The 23,099-nt window shown below is 32.3% G+C and overlaps 1 long non-coding RNA gene across 1 annotated transcript in view; it reads left to right on the forward strand.

Annotated features, from left to right (window-relative positions):
- The window catches only part of LOC110256457 (uncharacterized), a 394,262-nt gene that overhangs the window by 350,287 nt on the left and 20,876 nt on the right, over window positions 1-23,099 (forward strand). The window contains exon 5 of the long non-coding RNA XR_002337969.2: window positions 17,309-17,465. This is a non-coding gene — a long non-coding RNA (uncharacterized LOC110256457). The remainder of the gene's footprint in view (window positions 1-17,308; window positions 17,466-23,099) is intronic.

Consider the following 23,099-nt stretch of genomic DNA (forward strand, 5'->3'; position numbering starts at 1 on the left):
ATAGATCCTAGTTGGGTTTGTTACCTCTAAGCCATAATGGGAACCCCAGATGTACATTTTTAAATCTCAAAATAAGCAGTGCAAAAAAGTCAAATACTTTATTAAAATGAAGTAGAGCAAATGTAGTGGTTCTTCATGTCTCACTTAACATGTCAATAATTTAAAATAAAAGAGGATAAATCATTTTGACTTAGTGGACAGAATTCATTTTCTTCGGCATCAAAAAACTATAGAAATGGATTATTAAGCTTCATATTCACAGCTTTCTCTTAACCAATATGCACATTTTATATGATGCTACACATACTCCTAATGAAATTAAAACAAACAAAAGTAATTCATACAATTCGTCTTCTCTGCTATTACGTATAATAGTAGTAATAACAATAAGAAGAAAAAGATTCTGATGAGTTTTAGGTTCTTAATAAAAAAAGTAGTGAGTGTGTATTCAAGCAAAGCAGAAAGGCTAAGTGGGAATGTTTTCCAGGATGGAAATGAGTCTCTTAATGCAATATTTATCATGTAAGACATTTTTAGATGTGAGTGTAATCATTAACAAAACTTATCCAAAGAACTACCAAGCATTTGTGTGTATTATTAGAATTAATACATAATGTTGTATAAAGCAAATAATTAGATCATTACTGGTCACACATTTAAACCCTGTTGGGTTTTCATTCTAACTTCTTCTCCTTGAAAGAGTGAATTTGGTCACACAAGATCACAATTACACCTGTGGATATACATCCAAAAGAACCAAAGTAGGACCTTGAAGAGGTATCTGCACTCCTGTGTTTATTTCAGTACTATTCAAATCAGCCAAGATATGGAAACAACCCAAATGCCCAACAAGAGATAAATGGATAAAAACAGCATTATGCGTGTGTATATAGCATCAAAAAAAAAAAAAAAAAAAAAAAGAGAGAAAGAAATTCTGCCATTTGTTACAACATAAATGACCCTGAAGGACATTATACCAAATGAAATAAGCCAGTCACATAAGCACAAATATTATATGATTCTACTTATATAAGAGATCTAAAGTAAGCTCATAAGAAGCTGAAAATATGATAATGGTTGCCAGGCACTAGGTGGTGGGGAAATAGAAATTGTTACTTTTGAGTACGAAGTCTCAGTTATACTAGAGATTTTCTGTACAACGTGGAGTCTATTGTTTTTTTTTTTTTATAATTTTTTTATTTTCCCACTATACAGCAAGTGGGTCAGGTTATCCTTACATGTATACATTACAATTACATTTTTTCCCCCACCCTTTCTTCTGTTGCAACATGAGTATCTAGACAAAGTTCTCAATGCTATTCAGCAGGATCTCCTTGTAAATCTATTCTAAGTTGTGTCTGATAAGCCCAAGCTCCCGATCCCTCCCACTCCTTCCCCCTCCCATCAGGCAACCACAAGTCTCTTCTCCAAGTCCATGATTTTCTTTTCTGAGGAGATGTTCATTTGTGCTGGATATTAGATTCCAGTTATAAGTGATATCATATGGTATTTGTCTTTGTCCTTCTGGCTCATTTCACTCAGTATGAGATTCTCTAGTTCCATCCATGTTGCTGCAAATGGCATTATGTCATCCTTTTTTATGGCTGAGTAGTATTCCATTGTGTATATATACCACTTCTTCCAAATCCAATCCTCTGTCGATGGACATTTGGGTTGTTTCCATGTCCTGGCTATTGTGAATAGCGCTGCAATGAACATGCGGGTGCACGTGTCTCTTTTAAGTAGAGTTTTGTCCGAATAGATGCCCAAGAGTGGGATTGCGGGGTCATATGGAAGTTCTATGTATAGATTTCTCAGGTATCTCCATACTGTTCTCCATAGTGGCTGTACCAGTTTACATTCCCACCAGCAGTGCAGGAGGGTTCCCTTTTGTCCACAGCCCTTCCAGCACTTGTTATTGGTGTCTATTGTTAACAAGACAATATTGTCCACTTAAAAACATGTGTGTAGGTTGCATCATATTTGCAAAATTTTAGGTAATTTTTTTAAAAATTATTATTGTATGGAATACTTCAGACCATCTAGGTCAGCTTCATTCAGCAAACTTTCTGTGATGATAGAAATATTCTATAACTGTACTGCCCAATATGGTAGCCATTTAATTTTAAATTTTACATTTAATTTAATTAGTTTATATTAACTATCCACCTGTGCTAGAGTATACTGTATTGAATAGCACAGATCTATAGCCTTTCGATCAATGTACACTAGATTAGATCACCAATAAATGCCTCTGTTAATTTTTGTAAATTATGTAGTTTATGTGAATAAGCAATAAGTACTTATAAAGTGAACTAATTAAAGGGTGTAATTTGAAATACATCTATTTTGAGACACTATAAATTCATGATTTTTTAGAAAATAGAAATATTAAGACACTAACAAATAAATACTTGCTGAAAGAGATGATTTAACATATTTTATAAAGGGTAAGAAAGTATTAGTAATTTATAGAAATTGCATTTTTGTAGTCTTCAAGCTTGATTATTAGCTGGCAGATCTCACATCTACTAAAATATTTTCTATAAATCATTTTTAGAAAATAGATTTATTAAAGATTACTGTTACTTTGACAGCTCTATGCCAAATTTTAAATGAGAAAGTCAAAAGTATATGATGATAATTAACAACACTTTACTGAATATTTTAAAGTTGCTAATATAGTAGATATTGAATGTTTTGCATCCAAGGGAAGAAAATGTAACTGTGTGAGGTGATGGATGTTAAAGAAACTTACTGTGATAATCACTTGGCAATATATACTTATGTCAGATATTTATGTTGTACACTTTACACTTATATGATGCAATATAGCCATAAACCTGGAAAAAAAGTAATAGGTATTAGAAAAAAATTGTTTAATATTTTAAATTCAATCTATTAGCATTAGATATTGCAGTAAATGAAATTCATCTGTTAATAATCTCTCTTTGAAAGTTTGAGATCACTATTATTTGAGAAATTTGTATGACATGATTTCCTTCCTTCCTTCCTTCCTTTTTTCTTTCTTTTCTTTCTTTCTTTCTTTTCTTTTTAGAGCTGCACCTGTGGTTATGGAAGTTCCCAGGCTAGGGGGTGAATTTGAGCTGCAGCTGTGGCCTACGCCACAGCAACATGGGTCCAAGCTGTACCTGAGACCTATGCCAAAGCCTGAGGCAACACCGGATACTTAACCCACTGCTCAAGGCCAGGGATTGAACCCACATCATCATGGATACTAGTTGGGTTGGTTTCCACTGAGATGCAACAGGAAATCCACAGACCTTCCTTGTTTTAGTCATTTCATTCACATTACGATAGTCTGATAAGATCCTTGGTTGTCATTGTGATTAGTAATTTGAAGCCCATGTTATTAGATTTTTAGGTTCATAGGCAGTTGAAATGTTATATGCTCTCCTGAAGAAATTGTTCTAACCAGGGGGCCATAGCATCTATAAATCTATATCTGTATTTCATTTCTGCTTAAAATAAGATTCATCTTATTATATAATCTTATAACAAATGATTAAGTCAAAGGACATTAAATATACATAACAACATACTGATGCATGAAATTGTGTGTTAAAAATGATACTATACCTAGAAAACCCTAAGGACTCAACCCCAAAACTCCTTGAACTGATTAATAAATTCAGCAAAGTGGCAGGATATAAGATTAACATTCAGAAGTCAGTTGCATTTCTGTATACCAGCAATGAAACATTAGAAAAGGAATACAAAAAAATGATACCTTTTAAAATTGTACCTCACAAAATCAAATACCTCGGAATACACCTGACCAAAGAGGTAAAGGACCTATATGCCGAGAACTATAAAACTTTAATCAAAGAAATCAAAGAAGATGTAAAGAAATGGAAAGATATTCCATGTTCCTGGATTGGAAAAATCAATATTGTGAAAATGGCCATCCTACCCAAAGCAATCTACAGATTCAATGCAATCCCTATCAAATTACCCATGACATTGTTCACAGAACTAGAACAAACAATCCAAACATTTATATGGAACCACAAAAGACCCAGAATCGCCAAAGCAATCCTGAGAAACAAAAACCAAACAGGAGGCATAACTCTCCCAGACTTCAAGAAATACTACAAAGCCACAGTCATCAAAACAGTGTGGTACTGGTATCAAAACAGACAGACAGACCAATGGAACAGAATAGAGAATCCGGAAATAAACCCTGACACCTATGGTCAATTAATCTTTGACAAGGGAGGCAGGAACATCAAATGGGAAAAGGAAAGTCTATTCAGCAAGCATTGCTGGGAAACCTGGACAGCTGTATGCAAAGCAATGAAACTAGAACACAACCCTCACACCATGCACAAAAATAAACTTAAAATGGCTGAAAGACTTAAATATACGACAGGACACCATCAAACTCCTAGAAGAAAACATAGGCAAAACACTCTCTGACATCAACATCATGAATATTTTCTCAGGTCAGTCTCCCAAAGCAATAGAAATTAGAGCAAAAATAAACCCATGGGACCTCATCAAACTGAAAAGCTTTTGCACAGCAAAGGAAACCCAAAAGAAAACAAAAAGACAACTTACAGAATGGTAGAAAATAGTTTCAAATGATGCAACTAACAAGGGCTTAATCTCTAGAATATACAAGCAACTTATACAACTCAACAGCAAAAAAACCAATCAATCAATGGAAAAATGGGCAAAAGACCTGAATAGACATTTCTCCAAGGAAGATATACAGATGGCCAACAAACACATGAAAAAATGCTCAACATCGCTGATTATAAGAGAAATGCCAATCAAAACTACCATGAGATACCACCTCACACCAGTCAGAATGGCCATCATTAATATGTCCACAAATAACAAATGCTGGAGGGGCTGTGGAGAAAAGGGAACCCTCCTGCACTGTTGGTGGGAATGTAAACTGGTACAGCCACTATGGAGAACAGTTTGGAGATACCTGAGAAATCTATACATAGAACTTCCATATGACCCTGCAATCCCACTCTTGGGCATCTATCCGGACAAAGCTCTACTTAAAAGAGACACATGCACCCGCATGTTCATTGCAGCACTATTCACAATAGCCAGGACATGGAAACAACCCAAATGTCCATCGACAGATGATTGGATTTGGAAGAAGTGGTATATATACACAATGGAATACTACTCAGCCATAAAAAAGGATGACATAATGCCATTTGCAGCAACATGGATGGAACTAGAGAATCTCATACTGAGTGAAATGAGCCAGAAGGACAAAGACAAATACCATATGATATCACTTATAACTGGAATCTAATATCCAGCACAAATGAACATCTCCTCAGAAAAGAAAATCATGGACTTGGAGAAGAGACTTGTGGTTGCCTGATGGGAGGGGGAAGGAGTGGGAGGGATCGGGAGCTTGGGCTTATCAGACACAACCTAGAATAGATATACAAGGAGATCCTGCTGAATAGCATTGAGAACTATGTCTAGATACTCATGTCGCAACAGAAGAAAGGGTGGGGGAAAAAACTGTAACTGCAATGTATACATCTAAGGATGACCTGACCCCCTTGCTGTACAGTGGGAAAATAAAAAAAAAAAAAAAAAATTTGTTGCCACTTTAAAAAAAAAAACAAAAAAAAAATGTTTTAGGAACATCTGAAATGATAAAATAAAAGGAAGTGTCATTTTGAGGAGAGTCCATTTTGCAAATTCAAATAAAGTTAAAAATAATTGCACGCAGTATAGTAGATGATGCACAGTATACATAGTAGATGATGCATCCAATCTCTCTCTTTACTTCCTTAGATCTTCAATTATTTATAATGTAACTGTAGAAATAAGTCCTGACAGGATGCAGTGTCCAGTGCCCATCTGTGTCTGGGACTTATAAATGTGTCTACTTATTTTTCACTTTTGAAATTCTTGTATTTCCTTTTATCCAGTTTAATACATATATTTTATAGTTTTTTAAATCTATTTTCAGAATAATTGTTACTGATATTTTGCAGTTCCATCTGACAAAGGGAACTTTGTAGTGAGAATATAAATTTGCTTTTGTTTTCACAGCAATTGAGGGTTCTGAGTGATTTCTCCACTGACATTGAGGTGACAATGTCAAAGGAAATATGATTTGTTGGAAATTCTAGTGGACTGGAAGTAATTCTAACATCACAATAAACAAGATATGTGAGATTTAGTAAGCTATTAAATTTTTGTGAGTCACCAATAAAATGGAGATAATTGTCACTATGCCTATCTTACAGGATTCTTATAAAGACCATAAAATGAGTGCAGAAAATTTTTTCTATCTTGTAAAGTAGGATGAAACTATAAGGAAAGACACAGATATAAAAAAAGCCCACTTCGCTGAGACTCAATTTACTCATTTAAAGTGTTAAAGGGGAGTTCCCGTCGTGGCGCAGTGGTTAACGAATCCAGCTGGGAACCATGAGATTGTGGGTTCGATCCCTGCCCTTGCTCAGTGGGTTAAGGATTTGGCATTGCCGTGAGCTATGGTGTAGGTTGCAGACGCGGCGCGGATCCCGCGTTGCTGTGACTCTGGCGTAGGCCAGTGACTACAGCTCTGATTAGACCCCTAGCCTGGGAACCTCCATATGCCGCGGGAGCAGCCCAAAAAAAGCCAAAAATAAATAAATAAATAAAGTGTTAAAGATATCATTAATATTTAATTAACATTTATCGATTATTATCTTAAAATAATATTGTTAATCATTTAAACTTTTTGTCACAATTAAACTCATTTAATCAAACTATTAAATTGTTTAATATTAATAAATATTATCAAAGAAATAAATATCACACTAATTACTATTAATACATCAATACTAATAAATAATTACCTATCAATAAATTATTTATACTAGTCACTATTAAAAATCAAAGAATAAAATATTAGGTTTATTGTTATTCTTGTAAATGCAAAATGGGTAAAAGTACTAATATATTCATTGTTGATCTAAACCAAACAATTTAACCTTTAAAATACAAATAATACTTCTTTATTGAACAGACACAGATAGCTAAAATAAATTTAAGGATCATTCTAAGACAAAATAAAATGGACTTCCTTATTTTACAGATATTAAAAATCTGAATTTCATTCAGTGTTACCTATATAAACTGTATATAATGAAACAATACTTTTAAAATATATCATTGAAGTTTAATAGTGGTTTTAGCTTTCTTGAACGTTTTTTTCCTTTTTTTATTTTCCCCTTATGGCTGCACTCGAGGCATATGGAAGTTCCCAGGCCAGGGCTTGAATCTGAGCCATAGCTATGCTGCAGCTGAAGCAAGGCCAGATCCACTGCACTGGGCTGTGGATCAAATCCATGCATCCACCCAAGCCACTGCAATCGAATTCGTAACCAATTGCACTAAGGCAGGAACTCCAGCCTTCTTTAATGTATTTTAAGGTTTCGATTTTGTTTCTATTGATGCATTTTTTAATCACAATTTGATGATTTAAATTCTGTTTTTGAATATCATAGACTCTAATTTTTAGAATTAAATCATTGGGGATCAATTTTAGGGAGTTTTAGCTTTTGATTCACATAGGCACAAAAACTCCCTTGATGCTGATCATGTACTCAGTAGTTTGCTCCCCCTCAGTAAAGCCAGATATGAGAAGATTAAGGAACAGACAAGCAATCAATCCAATATTTTGGGCAAAGTTGGAGTTAGTGGAAAAATTCTGTGGTAAGATATTCTGAGAAATAAAATTAAAATAGACACTAGTATATGTTTCCAAGTCCCTATAAGTTAATACATATTACAAAATGTACTTATGACTAAATCATATTATATGTTTCCATATATCATGTATCAAATGAAAATTTGCATTCACAGTTGTTTTTGTCAGTCTTGCTCTTTTCCACAAATAGTATTTAAAGCACAATATGTCTTTTTTTTTTCCTTGACTCTACTTAAATTACCTTTCTTCTCCCAAGTAGCAATGTTAATACTTTATAAAGTGTTATTATGTTATTAATATTCCTTTCTGGGGAATCTTGATGGCTTTATCCCCTAAGGTTCTCAATCACTTCTGTTAATTTCCTGCACTTCCAACTTGAGGAAATAAATTGCCACATAGTCTTCTGTGTATAATTCTACAATTTTGGGTTTATTACATTGTAGACTCAAAAACAGCATCTCTATCTTCAAACTATTAATTGTGTCAGTCTTGGAAAGGATAATATTCTGGTATAGAACAAACATGAGATTTCAACTTTTTCTTTGAGGCAATGTGCTTTAGCGTACAACTAAAGGCTGAAAGGTGAAAGATTAACATTTTGAACTAAATATAATGGTAAAATATATTATTATTTTAAAGAAATTTTAATAGTCATTTTTTTCCAATAGCCATTTTAATTTGTTTCATCCCAGAAAACCTCACTTCCCAAAGCTATTCTATATGTTTTCAAGATTAACCTAATTTATCTTGACCAAGACTCTAGGGAGGTTGTATATGGACTGAGGTAATTTAGCGGGGATTAATGAGCTGAGACAGAAATATTGATAACCAAGAAAAATTTAAAAAGGGGGTCACTATAATCTAACAAAACATAATATATGTAAACAAAATGAATCTTTTCTCATTGTATTTTTCCATTTTTATATTTATTCCTACATATATATCTCTTTCTAAAACAAGTTTCTTATATTACTCTGATTTCTAAAACCATACATGATTAAATACTTTCCATGTATCTACACATTCTTATACTACATGATTTTAAAAGGTGATGATATCATTACTTTTAAAGTAATATAAAATTAAAATAAATTAATTAAAATGAAATGTTATAAAAATTCAACCCAAATTTCCTATTGCTAGAAGAGAAAGGAATGCTCCTCAACTCTGCCAAGAAGCTGCAGAAAAATTCAAAGACCAAGAACAAAATATGCCCTGTGAGAAAGTTTCCATCAGGTAGCAGATGTAAATCCTACAGTAAGTTCATTCAACATGTCCAGAAATTTAAAACAGAAGTATTAGATATTTGAATGTTGAAGAACTGATAAGAGGAGTGAAAAGTCTTAGGGATATATGTCAAGGAGTGTAGTTTTTGCTTCAAAAATTTGCATGAATTCAATTCTGCAAGATTTGTAAGTTTACAAAATTGTATGACCAATTTATATTCCCACCAGCAGTATATGAGGACTCCTAATTATGGTATGAATTTGCATTTGTCTGAAGACTAAAAATGTAAAGCATCTTTTCATATGCTTGTAGTCTAACCATATATCTATTTTTCACAAAACGACTTCTTACTTTGTCACTGACTAGAACAAGCAGTTCAAGGACTATCAGCTGGTCTATGGACCACATTTTAAATAGAAGTGTTCTAGGAGATAAGTAATCCTAAATACTAGGCTCTCTTCTCTTTTTTCTCTCAGTTTTTGACACTGTCATTTTTCACTGCTTTGTACTTTCTCTGATACCATCAAAGTTTCTTTCAATAGTTTGCCAAGTTTTTCCAATTCTTAGTGGAAGTGTTAGTCCAATTTATATAGACCTCCTTTAACAGAAACAGAACATACAATTCACTTTTCAAGAGTGTCAGGATTTTTGTTATTTCAGAATCAATTATCTAGCCTAAAAATTTCTACTTATCAACTTGCATGGCTTGGCAGGGAAGAAAAATGTCTTCAAAATATTTTATTAATCTCCAAATTATAGAATTCTGTATCTAATACCACCTCTTTTATTCATACAGTAAAATAATGTTTTCCCATCATTTTAAAAAATGTATAACTTTATTTATTAGAGTTAAATCAAATTTTAATTTATTAAGATATTTTTAAATATTAGATATTTCACTGCTTTTAGACTAACTCCAATAACTAGAAAAATCAATCAGGTAAGGAAGTTATAAATAAGAACAAAACCAATATGAAATGTTGGTTATTGATTGGACGAGACTTTTCTCAGGTAAAGTAGCTGTGATAACAAACCGTATACTGTGCTAAACATAAAATATCAGTCTAAACCAGTATTGATACTAATTTTTATTCCAGAATAGTACAGACTTGGTCTCATACTATAACCATAGAAGATTATTGAACAAAATGTGGGTTACTTATCCAGAATGAACATGTAAATTTTTCATAAGACATTTGAATGACTTCTAGCTATCTTCAAGTATCAAAAAGACTGTCAGAGTGACCAAATGCCATTTTTAACTGTAGTAAATTGAGTAATAGGCAATTTTACAAAGTATTGGATTAATTATAACTATTTCATATTTAAATATTTTTAGCATTTCATAAACTAATGAAATACTAGCCTAATTGACATAATTATTTTGAACAAGAGTAGTAATTAACTGTTTACTACCTTTGTTACAGAAATTCTCATTTGTGCAAAGTATGAGAATTATTCAATTTAATGTTTTTGTCTTGTTTATAAATAATGTTGTAATGTTTTCTATACATTCAAAACTGGGTTAAAATTTATTTTCTAAATTGAAAATAATCTATCATATAGGAAGTTCAGTTTGAATCATTATTATAGCTATGATTGCAAAATTTAAAATGTTCTAGGATAAAGTCCACAGAACATATTATTTAGCATAATATTTTTACCTATTATCTCTTTAGCACAAGAGGCTTTATAAATTTTATCATTTACTTTATTAGTATAATACTTTGTTACAGTACTTTATAAAAGTATCACGTTATTAGCAGATTTCAACCTTTATAAAAATAATTTACCCTATAATGAATATATATATATTTTTAAACATTTTCACAGTGGGCAATAATTCATAAAATATTAATTTGTTTTAAAAATCACTTAAATATACTGGTGTTCTTCAAGCCTCTACTTTCTTTTGCTTTGAACCATCCAATTTATGAGACCTTCTGTTAGCCTTTAAAAATGTGCTCTTGATACTCAGTTCACCACAGAGTTCCAATTTGTGATAAACAGAGAAAGAACTCTAGGAGTCCATTTCAATGACAGATAGAAACATGTTCTTTTTATTTCACTGAATGTCACTTTAAGAATATAATAGCGAGAATGTAGTTTTTACAATGTCCCTGGGTTCTTAAAAATTCTGTGTTCAGCTAAATCTATCGAAAATCAGAAGCCTTTAGGTAGCTGATTTCTCTAACTTTACCCAAATTCACCACGTAAATTTTGTATGTAACATGTCTTCAGCATCAATTGCTAACTTTCTAAAATGTGCATGTGTTTTTAGATTAACTACAGTTAACCTCTTTTAAGATACCTATTTTCTTATTTTTATTTCCATAATATTTTATTGAAATAAAGTCTATAGTTATAGATAGCCCATTAACATATCCAAAATAATTAAGAAACAGATTTATATAGACTACATTCCTCAAGACCCACATGTCGAAATAATGTTTGCCAAGAATATATTTTAAATAATCTTCATAACCTTCTCTGATTCATGACGTTAATTGAACCTCTCTTCTCCAGTTTGGGCCAGTTTGCAATCACTTTGGATTTAAAGCAATCTTCTATAATCAAGCACTTTGTAGCATCAGACCTAAAGCATCCTTGTGAATAAAATGCCTATGAACAACAGTTTTGGGGATTACATTTGGTCAATATGCAATCTTTGTAAGCACTATGAGCAAGGTTCTTCCTCAGCAGTGAACTGGTGAGGTGAATAATTCAAGTAAGAATTGACATTGCTGGAGGCCAAATTGCTGAAATATTTCTCCGTTAGAATTATAAGAACATGAGAGATTTTTGGAGAGAGAATAAAGGTCATTTGGCCCATCAAGGCATATCCTTTTTAGTACTCCATTTCCCCAAGGATGGCATTTAATTGTTTCTTGAATGACATGCCTGCTTTTTGCCTCAACAACTTTGCCTTCAGGCTCTTCTAAGTATTTATTATTCTCTACATGAAAAGGTACTTTCTGAAATATGTGCTGAATTTATTTTTTTAATTTTCATTTATGTCTTCCTGTCCTCTAATCTGTGTTGAAATGGAAATGATAATTTGGGTTGACATTATCTGTGGCAGTTAAAACCTAATATGCTTCAAATCAGACAGCTCCAACCCTGTCCTTAATATTATATATCCAGATTTATGGTCCTAACACCCAGCACTGCATAACAAACAGTGGTAGGGTTCTAGTTAGAGCATTTAATATTTCTAAAATTTATAATCCCTCAAATATATATTTCTTCTCTGCAAAATACAGACTGACACTGAAAATGACTAAAAAGTAGATGAATTCATTGGTGTGTATTCTCTGTCACTTGCCTATATGTATTCATTTATATATGGATACTTACACATATACATATTTGTGTATACATGTGTACATGATACATATGTATATATACATAATTGGATATATAATTGTATATATGTGTGTGTGTATATATATCCTGATTTTCTCCTAGAAGGTGAATAATGAGAAAAGCCACTAGAAATTTAGTGCTGTTATCTCAACAGACATTTTATTCTGTATATTTTTTGTCTTAGATCAAATAATGATTTTATTGCCTTTGACTAAATATTCATGATATAAATTATAATAATAAAAACTCCTGCAATTTTAGAAATATACATGTAAAATGCATTATATTTTGAAGTAAATTGAATGTAAATTATTGTAATAAATAACTATTTTATGGGCAGAAATAATTAAGTCTGAAAACTCACATTCAGTGTTTTTGTAAACATTAACATTCTTTTTTCTGTAAATATTAGAAAGAGAAAATCGTAGCTTACCCAATTTATATCTCCTTTTTAACATTAACCAAGTTTTAGAAAATTAACCATTCTCTTGAAATAATACTACTTGGCACATTGGTTAGGCCAAGCATTACAATGATGGTTTTATCTGGAGTGAGCAGCAATCCAGGTTAAGCTAGTTAATTAAACCAGTCATCTCCTGATATTACACTGGCTGCAGTGGTTGGGTTCAGTTGATCCAATAAGATCAAGTTTCAGGATTTTATTCTGGCTTATGGAAAATAATTATTTTATATTTCCTTTAGGTATAAAGGAGGAAGCATGTAGCTTGTAACTGTTGACAGCATATTATAAATGAAGAAACCAGAGTTCCCTTCATGACTCAGTGGTTAATGGACCTGACTAGGATCCATGAGGATGTGTATTCGATACCTGGCCTTGCTCAGTGAGTGTAGAATCCGTCCTTGCCATGAGCTGTGGTGTAGGTCCCAGATGTGGCTTGGATGCTGCATTGCTAGGGAGCAGCTATAGCTCTGATTCAACCCCTGGCCTGGGAACCTCCATATGCCACAGGTGCAGCCCTAAAAAGCAAAAAATAAATAAATAAAAAATAAATGAAGAAACCCAGGACACAGATCATGCAAATGTGAGTGAGATAGAGACCCTCTCAAATTGGGAACCAGAGCCCTGAAGCCCAATCTAAATGTTCATTTTTCAGTTACATACGAAGTAAAACTTTATATTGTTTAAAGAAGTTTAATTGGGGTTGTTTCAGCTTCAAAGGAAAGCATTTAAGCTTATAATTTAAATTTTATTTTTAAATAATAAATAATCCCTCTTTTGCCTCTCTGGTTTTTACGTAATTTTTATGTACTTCATCTCTCTCCGTGTCAAGATATCATTAGATGCCATCATTCTATATCATGAACTCTTTTTAAAGATCAAGATAAAATCATTAGGAATAAGATACTAAACTGACAACAATCTATAGGTAAGCAAAACACACACATACATGCACACAAATCATGCACTAACAAAAAGAGAGTTGAACTAAGGATGAAATGAACATGGTCTACTGGCTATGCCTAATAGCACATTGCCCTCAACAAAAGCTAGTAGAAATATCCAATCTAATATTAAGTATTTTTTACAATTATACAGCATATTCAATATCAGCCTAGTTACCCCAAATAAACTTGTCCGTGGGATTAAGCATTCTTTTAGACTATACTAAAACAGAATGTCAGTTTAGACTTCTCACTTATGTGTTACCTTTAAAAAAGGACATAGGTGAAGAAAATTTTTCTCTTTTTATTATCAAGGTTCTTGTCATTAGTTTTTATTGTCACAAGAGGAGGAGAAACTTTTCTATGATCATAAGAGATACTTTAATCACAAAGGAAGAGGAGAGTTATAAAAAGGTTTTTTTTTTTCTTTTATCACAAGAGCAGCAGGACTCTCCCTTTATCATGAGCAAAGTGAATTTCTTTTCCCATATCTCCTTTTGAAACAACTTTTGGAATAAGAAGGTCATAAAGTTTAGGAAGGAACACTAAGATTCTGAGAATATTTAGAATTTCTAAGCCTGTTTTCTAAAATGGAAAAGTGGCTTACATCTCTAAGTTTGCTTTTGTCAACCAAAAAAACCTACCTAAGGACTTAATCCCAATAGTTAACTCATTAAAATAATTAAAAAGATGGTGATTCCTAATTCATTTATCCACTCCTATATTTCTTTAGTTTAGCAGAGTACTCTAACGGACTGGAAATAGAGCGTTATAAAATCTTAAACTATATGATATATGCAATGTAAACTAATGTAGGGTGTCAGAGTAAGTAGAGGTGCTTTTAAATTTATTTAACTGTCATTGATCTGAAATGACAGGCAAAAATTGACTTTGTAGTTGAAAAACTATATTTTTTATCACACTATATATTCAAACTATCCAACTGTGATAAATTTTACACTATCCTTTGATAAGATGCATCAGTAATTTTTAGAAACTTAAATAATAATGAATAGTAGAATGACTTATTTGAGTACTTGTTAAATATATATACTCCACCTTTTCATGACAAATTATCCTATTTTTAAAAATTAATTAATAATATAAAAGAACTGTGAATTCAGCAAATTTTCTTTATACCAATTATTCTAATACACAATTGCACTGACCTCTCACTTTCAAAATATTTTAAAATACTTTTATTTGCTGTAGAAATAAAGCATAGAGTAGGAATAAACATGCACACCTCTAAAAGTTTAAATATTCCACATATTATTCAGTCATTTTTCAGTGGTTAACAATTTCATGTACTTAATAGAAAGGAAAAGCCCTTTTTTGCTAATTTGTTTAGAAAAACCCAAAATTATAAGTGTGATTAGAGATTATATAAATCCTGCTTTTAATAATTCAATCTAAACAGTCACTTTATATTATTTGAGGTAAATGAAGATAAGTTTGCTCTTTAGATGTTCATTAGTTGAATGCAATTATAACTTCCTAATTTACAATAAAATATAAGGGACACTGCTATAACATGAGTTTCCTACTCACCACATACCACAATTATTCTAATAAATGACACCAGATTTCTAAAGCAAATAATTATCTGTGAGTCAATTGCATGTTGGCTTTACCCTGCCTCCCGCAGAAGCTGGCATATCCCTCACCAATCGTTTTCTTTTCCCTGGTCTATCCTTTTTCAACAAACACATTTAACAGCTGTGGATACAAACAAGGCACATTTGGCAAAAGTGGGAACCAGATGCCAAAGTCTGAATGTATGTTCTATTCAAGGCACCGGGGCCTGTGCCTAACTCCTTGTTGTCACCTCTGTTGTCTCCCTTTCTTAATTGACTACTGGCAAGCATCAGAGGTGCATCTGGATATATTGTTGAGGTAAAACAGCTGGGCCTGGTCTTGGAAACCTTATGAGATTGTAACCATTTTGAGGTGATTTCCTATGTCTAAGAATGTGTTTGTAGAAAATTATTTTTAGATCAGTATATATACTGTTTTGATATATTACCAGTGCTTATTGAAAATAAAATTCCCTAAATTTAAGAATTTCAAATTTTGCTGAGAACAAAACATTGCTATATGAAACAGTTAAAACACATCATTACAAAGGTGTTTGAACAGTTTAAGTTATGAATTAATTTTAGAATCTGGATGATAAATTGTTTCAGTTATCCAGGCAGGGGGTTAGCAGCTTGTCATAGCTCATATTTTCTTATGAGCAAGGCCATCTTGCATGTACAGAATTTATTTGGAGGTTGATTCCAGAGAGCAGAGGGGAGGAGTGGAGAAGTATACATAGGTGTTGAGAGGTAGTAAAATTGGGAAGGTGGGAGATCCAAAAATAGGATGGCAACTCCTAATTTGTGTTGAATCCCACAGTAATATCTGGGGACACTTTCGAAGTCTTTATTTCAGAAGTGCTTATCTGGTGGAGGAGAGGGAGAAGCATTGGTTTTCATTCCCCAGTAACAAAAATTATTTCCCACCCTCCCCTAACTTCCTGTAACCTAGGGGTTGTACTTATGAGTGTTTTCATTTTCCTTTTCCATTAAAAACAATTTTTATTATAGATTTTTACAATGTTGTGTTAATTTTTGTTTCCTACAGAGTGATTCAGTTATATATATATACCTTGCAATTCTTTTTTTCAGATTTTTTTTTCCCATAGAGGTTATTATCACAGTATATTGGGTAGAGCCCCTGTGCTATTCGGCAGGTACCGATTGACCAGATTCCCACAGCCCTCCATATTTTGTGGAATAAGAAGAAAGCTTGGACTTGAATCAAGTTCTCAAATCACAGCCAAAAGAAGAGTAGTTGGATTCTATAGTCAAAGATGGGACATAAGAGATTTAAAACGGGAAATAAGCAAGAAAACAGCTATTTTTTTTAATTTGGTGTTTATTTGAAAAAAATAGGAACCAGAAATCATACAGAAATAGTTGATTGCTATAAACGTATTTCCCTAAGGATACCATTAAACAAAGTAATTTTAAATTGCCTTACTTTATTAAAGACCATGTATCAAGAATTTAACTCTTTATATCATTACATCATTTCTCATTATACTCGAAGAGTAGGTATTCTTACAATTACTGAGCATTTTACAGTTTTGTAAACTAAGAATGTAGAAAAGTAAGGCAATTTTCTCAATATCATTCGGATAGAGAGTCCCCGAACTAGAATTTGGCCTTTTCCTGGGTGATGTACTAATTCAGGCCCTTTTAAGGAGCCTAATCCATCATGACCTAAATACCTGTTCTTCGGAGTGATAAAATGGTTTTTTTTATTTTCAATGGATAGGTGGTCCACCAGCATCATTCCACTCACTAGAAACTCCCTGGTGCTGGCCTTAGATGGTGATCATGCCTCACCTTCATCTCTTCTCCTCTGTGTAGGTGCTTTCACATGGCCTTTCCCAGCTCTTCTCCCACCATGCCTGAAAGTATCCATTTACAGGGTCACTTTTTTTATGGTTTTCCAAAGAAGAAATGGAAAATAAGCCACAGCAAAACCAAGCAAACAAAAAAGATTAAATATTCATTTGTTTTTATGTAACATATAAAATCTTGCTTCTCTTCGAAGGAATCATGGGTGCTGCACACTCACTTGAAAAAAGAATGAAGAGAACACAGACAAAAATAAAGGAACCAGATCATCAATATTTCAACCTGCCATCATTTTATATGTAGAAGAATAACTGATTTCTACAAACTACATCTTTAGATCATCTTCGATAAATGTAAGTTTGGGAGCAAGAAAAGAAGATGAGCAAAATTAAATATGTATTCGTTTCACATAGATGATTTAATTTATCTAGTGTGGTGGCATGTAGTATAAATTAAATTAAGGAGTAGTATATGGAGGAGGGCTAAGAGTAATCTTGAATCCAAGAGAAAAAAGAATTTGCAGAGGGGAAATCAATCTCAAAGGAAAGTAATAGAGTATATAGCATTTGAAAAAGAAAATCCTAGGCACCTATGTTAGAGCTTGTTGTGAACCAAAAAATTTAATGATGGAAATAAGAGAAACAAGGTAGCTATTGTCAAATATGAGTTAGTGAGGGATCCAGATTTATCAAAGACATAATTGCCAAGGTTTATTGATGGAAGAACTTTTAAAATATATTAATGTATATGATTCTAGGATAAATCTTGGAGAGCTAGACTTATTTTGAGAGAGTGAAACATTATATGAGTGAAAATTTCAGAGAAAATATGTGATGTACAATAATTTTATAATTTAAAATTTTTATTGCTATAATTAAATCCATTTCTGATTGTAAATGAATGAATAATGAATCAACAAAACTATTAAGGAGTAAAAGAAATGGGGATATTGTGTATTAACTAAGCACCCACCCCCAGAAATAAAAAGAAAATAAAAAGAGTTTAGAATGAGGTTCATTATACTACAATGCTTCTGATTTTTTTTAAGTTAATGGTTAAAGAAAAAAAGTGGTAACAGTGAAACAGACCATATGTAGCCATAAATAGCACAAGAGAATCAGAGAAGTGTTATCAATATAGAAAAAAATAGTAGCATTGGCATCCAATCCTGCAGAAAACATCCAAAAAATTATGGAAAAATGTTTTTGGTATGAAGTAACTTGACATCATAAAATTATTCCAGTGACACAGAAAGAAGAAGCCCCAGAATGTAAGAGAGGAGGTAGACTTGTTGACAAATATATTGGAAGCTATATTAAGTTGATTTTATGCTAATTTAGGAAAGGTGATTTACCTGATTCATCTTCAAATCTCCCCAAATTCATTGCAGGGATACTTGAATAAATCAAATCCTTAATTAAAGCAAAACACTTTTAGTGCAACATTATAAAGTGAGAAAAATAAATGAAACATTGATATACTCCTAAGAGATGGCTATAAAATATTAACACACTGAGGCAAAAAATATACCTAAAAAATTTCATATATTAAAATATATAACAATTAATATGCTAAGAACTTATAGAAGTTTTCCAGGTAAAGCATGCAAAGTCTTTCAGTTGTGACCTTCAAAATTTTAAATTCTAAACCAATGAAAATAAGTTATATAATTATTCATGTGGTCCATTTTGCTGGGTAAAATGTCTACATGAATTTCAGTAGTTTTATTTGGTAAAAGGGTTAATGAAGTGGCAGATATTCTGGCTCCTGTTGGAAAAATGATTTTTATTTTCTAAGATGTAGATTTTTTAATGTTGTTCAGTCTGAACTCAAAATTGCTAAGGATTCCAGCCCTCTGAGAAGTGTTAATAGGAAAGCAGGAAGTATTATTTTAACATTTGAACAACTAATAAAAATGTCCAGTCTAAACTTGCTTTCAGGCTAATTAATATGCTGATAATGGTAGCAAATATGTCATCATTTCTCTTTATGATCATGAAGGAATTATTTTGAATATGAAGCTACATTGTATTGATTAAGAAAGTTAATATATGAAAGTTAAAGTTGTTACATGTAAAATAATTAGATGTTTATCAGTTCAAACCAATAATTCTTACAATATACTTAAATTTTAATTTTATTATTTATGTAGGTAATATGCTTAAGAAGCAAGGCATTCAGAAAATGTTTATACACCAAATATCCTATTTAAGATTTGAATTATAACCATGACATGCCCTTGTTATTTTTAAAAAGTAGTTATTTTAACTCAAGTACACAATAGAGTAATGTCTGCTGGTTGAACAGTTTTTTAAATATATTTTTATGATAAAGTTATAGATACATGCAAGCAATATTTTGGCAATTTTAAAATAGAAAACTTTTGCCTTGCAAATACTAAATGGTCAAGAACTAAGCACAGAGGGATGGAATAAAGAAGCAGCAGATGGGGAGGATGTGAAGCCAACCATATTTAAGGAGCTGAAACCAATTAGAAAGGTATCACTGAAAGCTATTCCACAGCAGACCTAAAATGGAAAGCAAGTATAATAATAAAATGCCATGGTTGATCGCTCCTAAGGCCCATGGAATGTGAAGAAGCAGTAAGAGTGTAATGTTAGCACCTTAATAAGCAATTTATGAGTAATTCAATGCAAGCCTGTTTCTGTTTTTGGAATCTAGATTGAACACTGGATGAAATGAAAACAGTTGGGCAATGCTATTAATCTGTGCACTAAGCACATGTTCAGATAGCTTCTGTGGGGCTAATAATTGGCAACAGGTTAAAAATGGAAGATCATTACAAGTTAAGGATTTAGAAAATTTAATGGTGTGTTCCTCCTGGGAAAGGAAAAAAATGAACCTGTGAAAAAACTAAGGATTGCTGAGCAAGTAGCTAATCATTTCCAAACTTTATCAGTTTACTGTGGTAGACTTCAGATTCATATTAAAAATTAAAGAATCAAATATATAGTCCTCACATTAGAAGATACTTTGAAGGAAAGGAAATAACTTTACATCTAATAAAAACTTCAAAAGCACACTCCAAATAATTTCTCAGTATCTGTCTTTGATATAAAATAGTTCATATATTGTTTGGGTTTTAAAATATACTGTGGTTTGTTTTCAATTTGTGTTCTAGTGTATTTTTGAGAATATGGTAACATATATGATTATTTCAGTTATACAATATCGCTGACTTTACTGTTTGAGATAATATTTGTAAAGAAGTCAAGTAACAAAATATTTCTCTTCATTAATTATTTGAAATAATTTTAGCATACTTAATATAATAGTATTCCCTTTAAGTTCTTCTGGGAAAAATCACTCTAAAGTAATACATTATTCAAAATGGTTACACATCTGATGCTTTGAAGTATATTTTTTCAAGCTATTTAAAATAATGTTACACATTCATATTCAAGTACATAGACTGAACATTCACATATGGAAATAAAACAATGTAATTAGAATTTAAACATCATGATTGAAAATAAACTTTGGGGAAGGTCAATTAGGAAAGCTTATTCTGACTTCTTTGACATAATATATACTAAACGTATAATATGTTAACTAAAGATTCTCTTGCAATGGAATACTTTCAGTATATGAAGATTTAAAACCCTGGATTTACCTGGGCATACGTTTTATGTTGAGTACAAAAGTAAGGCAATCACAAATGAATGTCAGTTTTAAACCTGGAAACTTGTCAATACTTTAGGTTAATTAGAAACTCTATCTTACTTTTAAATACTCTAGATTACAATGAGAATAAAATGATTTCTATCTCTTAAGGAAATATTAATATGTGTGAACATCTATGTTTCTGAAATCTGTATTGAATATTGTCTGTGAACTATGAAAATTTTCTCATTCCTGTAAATTATTTAAAATATAAAATTATGTTTGTGTTTGTTTTTTTGTTTTAGGGCAGCAGCTGTGGCATATGGAAGTTTCCAGGGTTGAATCAGAGCTGCAGCTGCCAGCCTACTCCACAGCCACAGCAACACCAGATCCGAGCTGCATCTATGACCTACACCACAACTCACAGCAACTCAGGGCCAGGGATCAAACCCACATCCTCATAGGTACTAGCTGGGTTCGTTTCTGCTGAGCCACAACAGGAACACCCTAAAATACAGAATTATATTTAAATATTGGAAAATATCTATGTATGACCTGGAAGGTCATGAATGATGTTACCTTTAATCCAAAGATCATTAATGTTACCTTTATTATTAATCCAAACATTACTATTAATGCTTTCAGTTGGAGAAAAACATGAATGCAGATAACAGAGTTTCATGTATAGTTTTTCCATTCCTCTATTGTTTTTCCTCACAAAGGAAAAGATAATAGAAACAAAAAAATCCATTATTCATACTGGTTCTATTAATAAGTGTGCAGAATCTGTGCATGAGAACTTAGATAGTTTCACTGGGCCTCACTTTTCCCATCAGATTATCTACATTTTTCAAAACTTGTAAAATGTGGACTGAGTCATTGACTAGCTATGCTGGAGACAAGTGTACCAACCTTAAAGGGCCATGATAACACTGCAGGATTTTTTTTTTTTTTTCCCACTGTACAGCAAGGGGGTCAGGTTATCCTTACATGTATACACTACAATTACAGTTTTTCCCCCACCCTTTCTTCTGTTGCAATATGAGTATCTAGACATAGTTCTCAATGCTATTCAGCAAGATCTCCTTGTAAATCTATTCTAAGTTGTGTCTGATAAGATTGCAGGAATTTAAATGAGACAAAGTTCTTTTCACTTATGAGCCTCTGAGGGAAAATGGAATACGTACTAGAAGTAAAACTTTGAGAAGCCATTTGGGGTAAAGTCCCGTATGACCCCTTAACAAGCAAATAATACCTCTAGTTTGCTCTGCTGCTTCTAAGAAGGTTGGATTTTGACACTTATGAGACATTTGCTTGGGTGAATGTGGTATACAGATTTGGGGATACCATTTATTTGCTTAGAACAATATCCTAAATACTGAGTGCTTTTACTGAGAACTCATTTTTCTTTCCTCTATAAATGAAATAAATTCTTAATGAATGCCGCTTAAACAGACACAAACAATTCTTAGCTTGCTTGGGTATGCAGTTATTTTAGATGAGCTTTAATCATCTCTAAAATGCTATGAGTTGAAGATTTAATAAATGTGCCTGTTTTTGGTCTGTGAAAATACCCATAACTGCCACAAAACATTTATACAACAGAAAAACTCAGCCTGGTGCTAATATTTTATTGCCAGATGACCAGATGACTCAAGTGCTTCCCTGATAGGTTCTTCTTTGGACCTCTTCTCCCACCTTAATACAATACCTCAGGTTAAGGGAAAAGACAAAACTTTCTGTGGTCTTTAGCAGCTTCTTACTTTAATTACCTCAGCCAATCCTATAATTCTTTGTTTTCTTGTTCTCTCTTTTACTATTTAGGATAAAAGTGTCAAAAATAGTCCCTTTATGAGTGTTAATTTCCACACTACTGTGCATATTCCCTTGAATTATTGGCCCTAAATATATACTTGTCCCTTCTTAAGAAGCTGTGTTTTTGTTTTCACAATAATTGTGGAGAGGAGCTAATACTGGTATTCAATGGTCTGCATTTAGAAACAACAGGTATAATTTGGCTTTATAGCTATCACTGACATTCAAGATATTCATAAAACTTTACATTCACTATCTTTGACATATAAGTTTAAGATACTTTATAGTTTTTTTCAATATTCCATGATTTCCCCAGGATTTTAACCATGCAAATCAAGGGGAGACTGTACTTTTAAAAGCATGAAAATTTACCAAAATTGTTCACCATGTTGGTAAAATAGCTCAGCAATTACCCATTACAGTTTTGAGTTATTAGTACAGTGTACCATTAACCAGTCCACATTTTTCATACTTCAGGGTAATTCTAAGTAAAAATGCAAGCTTCTGTGTTAATATATCCTGCAGTAGTCATATCTGAACATTTATAT

The sequence above is a fragment of the Sus scrofa genome, chromosome 13 (assembly GCF_054392235.1).
Source record: "Sus scrofa isolate SSC_HxYL_T2T_F1_AM1 chromosome 13, Sscrofa_HxYL_maternal_Yorkshire_Landrace_v2.0, whole genome shotgun sequence".
In the NCBI taxonomy this organism is placed as follows: domain Eukaryota; kingdom Metazoa; phylum Chordata; class Mammalia; order Artiodactyla; family Suidae; genus Sus; species Sus scrofa.